Here is a 6947-nt window from a genome sequence, read left to right as displayed (position 1 = left end):
ACTAAAATAAATCTATTTTTTTATAAATTTATATAGTACTTTATATTTATGGTACATTAGAATGACGCTTAATTATTTGCCAAATCTCATCTTAATGATGATAAACCTAAAAAAAGAAAATTCAATCAATCTAGATATTTCATAAAAGAAATTTGATAACGAGATTGTAATCTCTTTATTAATGCACTTTCAAACTCTGAAAAAAATTATCTAAACTTTCTTTTTTTCTTCTAACGAATTCAATAAATTATCTGAAACAGAAAATATTCTGAGGGCTTATGGATAAAAACTTCAACTGAATTTTATCTTTTAAACACACTCACAATAGACAATGTTATAAAGGATAACAAAGGCCTTATTTTGACTAGTAATTATTTCTTTAACCTTCTTTCTTCAGAGAGTGTTATGTTTTACTTCTTTAAAGAGTAGAGAAAAAGAGGTGACCCTTTATTTATTTATTTATTTTTTATACTATATTCTCAATGCATTTTCATAGAGGGGTGAAAAGGGTTGCACATATTCTTTGTTTCTTTGCAGATTCCGTCAGGTTAATTTGATTCTGTGCCAAAGTTGAGAAATATTTGAAAAGAAAATGGTGGAAGGGGCTATTTTGAAAGCAGACAAAACAGAGTTCTCAGAATGTTGGAAGATGGTATGGACGACTCCTTAGATTATGAGACTTGCACTCTCTGCAGGCATTGGTGGCTTTCTCTTTGGTTATGATACAGGTCAATAAATTTCAAGTTTTGATAAAATCCTTAATTTAAATTTTCTTTTCATTATTAATTCCATGGTAAAATGTGAACCAGGTATCATTTCTGGTGCTTTGTTTTATATCCGTGATGACTTCCAATTCGTTGAAGAAAAAACATGGCTGCAGGTTATATCCTAGTATTTGCTATCCTTTAAGTTGTTCCTCGAATCATGTTTAGTCCTCCTGGGGCTTACTGTGAGAGATATTTGATTTTTAAACTATTGATAACGAGAGCAGGAGACTATAGTGAGTATGGCTGTGGCAGGAGCCGTTTTTGGGGCTGCATTTTGTGGATATATTAATGACAGGTTTGGGAGGAAGAAATCAGTCTTAGCTGCTGATGTTGTGTTCTTTGTTGGTGCATTGGTCCAAGCTGCTGCTCCTGCTCCTTGGGTTATTATTGTTGGAAGATTTCTTGTTGGTCTAGGAGTTGGAATGGCATCCATGACTTCACCTCTTTACATTTCTGAATGCTCACCTGCGAGAATTCGAGGTGCGCTTGTTAGCACAAATGGTTTGCTAATTACTAGCGGCCAATTTCTCTCTTATCTTATCAATCTCGCCTTCACTCAGGTATAATATAGAGATTATACTGTTTTTTTTTTTTCCTCTTATCATTATTTATATTATAATCATAATTATTTCTCATGTAAGCTTTTATTTTAAAAAGAATTTTGAGGTGAAATCAAGATTATAAGGTACTGTTATATCAACTCAATTAAGAAAAGCAGCAAAAATTAGAGCTTAAGGTACGACCATTTTTAAGGAATGAGATAATTGGTGTCTTGACTTAAAAAAGTTCTCGAGTCCGTAATCTTTATATCGGTGACAGTTTATCGCTTTGCGCACCTCCCATTAAACTCTATGAACAAAAAAAAGTTATCACTAGGATTAACTGTAGTGAGCATCCGTCCAATTTAACCCCACAAGCTGGTTTTCATAAACCTTGCACATGTTATGGGCAGGCTCGCGGAACTTGGCGTTGGATGGTTGGGGTGGCTTGCCTCCCTGCTCTAATTCAATTTTGCCTGATGTGGTCACTTCCTGAGTCCCCCAGATGGCTCTATAGACAGGTTATAAATCAGTCTTCCAAATTTCATCTTCAATACATGGAAGTAGCGTGTAGAATTATAGTTTTATGAATTTATTTTGTTTTACGCAGAACAAGATAGATGAAGCAAGGGCAATCTTGGAGAAAATATACCCTTCTGATGAAGTTGAAAAAGAGATGAGCGCCTTAGCTAAATCCACTGAAGCTGAAAAGGCAGATGAAGCTGTAATTGATGAAAACTTGATATCTAAATTAAAGGGTGCATTTAAAAACACCGTAGTTCGTAGAGGACTTTATGCAGGCATCACTGTTCAAGTTGCTCAACAGTTTGTGGGTATTAACACAGTCATGTATTAACACAGTCATGTACTATGCTCCTACCATTCTACTTGTCCGAAATATGTCACAGCGTTTGATGCATCGAAATGGAACTGCATGTCTTGTCTGAATGTAGATTGTGGCTTCTGTTCTAATCCCGCCAGCACTGTAAGTTCATTAACCCATTGCGGTTAGCCAAAACTCGATTCTATTATTCTTTCTTTACGATGAATCGTAATTGGGTTCTGGATTTTGCTTTTTTTTTTTTACGTGATCAGTTCCTTCCCGGAGCATGCGTGGCTGCAACCAAGGACTTAAAGAGTGCATGCAAGGCAGAACATGGTGTGTTCTTTGAGCAAGGTTGCCCAAGTAGATTCGGATTTCTTGCAGTTATACTGCTCGCACTATATATAATTGTTTATGCACCTGGGATGGGTACTGTACCATGGATAGTGAACTCAGAAATATACCCTTTGAGGTACAGAGGCCTTGGTGGGGGGATTGCTGCAGTATCCAATTGGAGTTCCAATCTCATAGTGAGCGAGTCTTATTTAACTCTCACGGAGAATCTCGGTGCTGGGGGAACTTTCTTTGTATTTGCTGTAATTTCATGCATTTCCCTCTGTTTCATTTATCGGTTTGTGCCTGAAACCAAAGGCTTAAAGTTCGAGGAAGTTGAGAAAATCCTTGAGGAAGGCTACAAGCCGAGCTTGTGCGGTGGGAAAACAAAGCAGAAGTCCGGCGTGAAGGGTGGTGTTGATTCTGTGTAAAGGTACATTAAGGGATTGGTGATGAATAGTATCACCTTATCCTTCTTTGTTAATAATTAACGTAGGAATCTTTGCTGCTGTTAGCTAGCATGTTAATGGTGTCCCATGCAATTTCAGTCATATTATTATTTATAAACGACTGATGCATGCATCCAATGTTCCACTTCTGCTCAAGAAAGAAAGTGATAATTTTTCTTGTTCATCTAGTCGATTGAGATATTAATTAGTTGTTCATTAATTTTAAATTATGAAGAATGCGTTAAACATTTAATATTAAAATATAAAATAATTATACATATGAATATTTTTATATCTGTTTATTTTATTTATTTATTTATTTTGTTATTATTAATATTAATACTGATCAGAATTCTTATCATATTAACTGGTGTTTTAGCCTAACAGACGTGATTACTCTAAAGTGAGTGTTGGAATTCAAAAATCACTGATTTAAAAAAAGAAAGAAAAGAAATCTCGTATCTCTTGAATATAATCAGGTTTGTTATCTGCATTGTGACGCTTTCATACAGGAAAAAGTAAATACTTGAATCATTTGACGTAAGATCAAAGCTTTTTCTTTTTTTGGTGAAAAAATCAAAGCTTATTTCATACTTCAACGCCCAAGAGATTTCCTCTTTTTTATCATAAATTGGTCTAAAGTTCCTTTCCTGGAAGAAGGAGGAGGAACTCTTATCGGTGTGCTGAGAGTTAGCTAGATGCAACAATTAATTTTAGAAAAATTTCTATCCTAGATGTCGTATATACATCAAAATTAATAAAAAATATTAACAATATATGAATGTTTTACATTTTGGAATTAGATAACTGACACATACTTTTTTATTTAGAACTAATGAATATGCGTCAATCATCTATCGGTTTGGTGTATAAATAAAAATATATACTAAAATTAGATAAAAGAATTTCTTAATTTTACGTTTGATGAATAAGAAAAAATTACCGATAAACCCAAATCATTCATGATTTTGTTTTATTTTTTGAACTATATTATTTTATTAAAATTAGTTGATAAAAAATAATTTGTTCTAAATTAATTTGGTTATTTATGATTTTATTTTTCTAGTATATGAAAGAAGAAACTTAACATTAGTGAGATTGAAATTTTGAAGTTCATCTCTAAAATAAGTTAAATTCTAGTACCCAATTTATTAATTTTAGTTAACTAACAATTATCATTTTTTATAAGATAATAATTATCATATTACACATGTAATGCAATTTATTAGGTAAAAAATAAATGATAGTATGTAGTTAGGGATATTCTTAGTTCAATCATAGCTTTCAAAAGCAATATTGATAATTAATATTTTTTCTATATGCAAAATAAATTAAGCTTTTCTAGATAAGAGAGAAGAGCAGGAACTTTAAGATTAGTGATGACTATTTGCTTTAGTCTTTTAGCTCAAAATCTATCCAATAGTATCCTCTGCTTATTTTTAAATTAGATCTCTTTAAATTTTTAAGTTCAGTTATAGAAATTTGATTTTAGGAGATGACTGAAACAGGATAACCAAAATGAAAAAGTCTAATCATAGTAGCCACAATGGTTTAATCTTAAGTTTGTCTTTTCATTTAGTTATAAATAAAAAAAGAAAATTCGAAATTGAGATCAAATTAAAAAATAAAATTTATTTAAAATTTAGTTTAGTTTAAAATATATTTATAGTTAGATAAAATTTATGTGTGCTATCACTTAATTTCTTAAGAAGAGAAAGTTTTATTTAAAATATCTTTTAGTGGACAAAACTATCAATTCTATTCAACAATTAAAGAACTAAAGACCTCACTATAATATCTTCATGTCTTCTTGGTGTTATCCATTAGTCCTTTGTGTATTTTAATCAATTAACCTCTCCATAAAAATTCTCTTGTTCCAATGGTACTGCTTTATTCAGTCTTGAATTTTAATCGCTTTGCTTGATCATTTTTAACATTATTAATATTTCATTCGGTTAATATCTATAAAATTAATTATAATTTAATATTTATAGTCTTTAAATAAAATAAAAATTTATTTATAACTATATATAATTAAATTTATACGATATTAAGTACAGTCAAATATATTTTTAAATGAATTTAGTAATTTAATATATTTTATATTATTAAAATATTTTTTCAATTTATTATTTTTAATATTTTTAAATAAATTAAATTATTTAATATTCAACTAAATGTAGTTTAAAGATTACTCTAAATTCTTGATTTCTTAAACTGCAATATGTGACAAGCATTCATTATCAGCACTTTATAGCTAATAGACATTACAGTAGAACCTCTATAAAATAATAACCTTGGGACTAGAAAGAATTATTATCTTATAGAGGTTATTATTTTATTGATAAATTAATATTTTATTAATTTATCGATAAATTAATATTTATTATTTTAGAGAATAGTTAATATTTTATACATCATTTTTTATTAAATTTATATAAAATTAATGAAGAAAATAAAGAATTTAGAAATAATTTTTGATATTCTAGATGCATGGTAGACGATGGTATATTGCATCAGATCTAATTTTGAGAATGAAGTAGTTTAAAATGTAATGTATGCATGTACGTACTTTAGAATATGAAGTGTTTCAAGTACATAATAAAATGTTTATAAATAGAAATATGTACTTTAATTTTATATTTCAAAATATAAAAATTCATATATATCGTCTCGTCTATGGCTTCTCATTTGAAATGTGTAAGAAAATCTACACTAATAGATGAGATGCGAAAAGCATTATGTGAGTACAAAAATGAGCATCCCTCCAAGTCAAAAAGATTTGCAACAATGGGTTTAACAAAAGTTTGGTCTCTCCCTCAGCCAAGGAACAATATCAAATACTCTCAAAAGGTCAGTAAAATATTTGTCAAAAAAGAAATAACAAATAGCAATATTAAAAGGCACAAATCAGCCAAATATCCCGAATTAGAAAAAGTATTGTATGAGTGGTTTCTCCAATATCAAAAGAAAGTGTACATGATTGGAGAAATGATTCAAACTAAAGCAAAAGAGTTTCTACAGAAAATGTATGGTGATGCAAATTCAGATTTTAACTTCTCAAGTGGTTGTCTAGAGCGGTTCAAGGCGAGACATGGGATTAAGTCTTATAGAAAGTTCAATGAAAGTGGTTCAGTTGTGATGGAGAATATTGAAAATGCTTTACTTGAAATTCAAGCTAAATTGGACAAGTTTCATTGGAATGATATTTATAATATGGATGAAACATGATTATCTTATCGTTTGTAAGTTGATCATTCACTAGCTACAAAGCCATTAGAATGACGGAAAAAGGAAAAGGAAAGACTTACTGTTGTTGTTTGTTGAAATGGGGATGGTTAAGATAAAGTACCTTTATAGATTATTGGTAAGTTTGCTAATCCCAGATGCTTTAAAAATATGAATATTGGCAATTTTAATTGTCATTATCGAGCCAACAAGAAAGCATAGATGACTGGATTACTTTTTCAAGAATTTGTTCGTTGGTTTGACAATAGAATAACCGGTAAAAAGGTGCTGCTTATCATAGACAATTGCCTAGCCCATCCCAATATTATCGAAGGCTTAAAAAATGTTGAATTATTCTTTTTGCATCCAAATATAACATAAAAAATTCAATCATGTGATGCTGAAATTATTCGAACACCTAAAGTTTATTATCAGCATCGTTTTTATTCTAGCATTTTGAAAGGCTATGAGATGGGAGCAATAAATCCTGAAAAATTAATGTGCTAGATGCTATTAGTTTTATTAATGCTGCTTAGAATATTGATGTAAAGACAATAACCATTACAAATTATTTCAAAAATTGTAAGATTCGATCTGGAAAAGGTATGCCTCTAGAATTAGAAATTGGTGATGTTGAAAGGATTTATGGAATTGAAGAAGTTATTTATAATTTGCACTGTAGAAATTGCCATGAACATTGAGCATTTTTTGAATTATCCTAGTAAAAATGAAGCTTTAATGGAATCACCAACAGATAAAGAAATTATTGAAGGAGTAATGGGTGTGGCATCTAATGATGATCAAGATC

The 6947-nt window shown here is 30.1% G+C and overlaps 2 pseudogenes; both read left to right on the top strand.

Moving 5' to 3' along the window:
- Window positions 1-541: 541 nt before the first annotated feature.
- LOC8279597 lies at window positions 542-2893 on the top strand (annotated as a pseudogene).
- Window positions 2894-5590: 2697 nt separating this feature from the next.
- Window positions 5591-6646, top strand: LOC107261950 (annotated as a pseudogene).
- The last annotated feature ends 301 nt before the right edge of the window (window positions 6647-6947 follow it).

Source organism: Ricinus communis, chromosome 8 (assembly GCF_019578655.1).
Source record: "Ricinus communis isolate WT05 ecotype wild-type chromosome 8, ASM1957865v1, whole genome shotgun sequence".
Lineage (NCBI taxonomy): Eukaryota > Viridiplantae > Streptophyta > Magnoliopsida > Malpighiales > Euphorbiaceae > Ricinus > Ricinus communis.
Note: the sequence above shows the minus strand (reverse complement) of the source record. Positions and strands in the feature narration are given on the sequence as shown.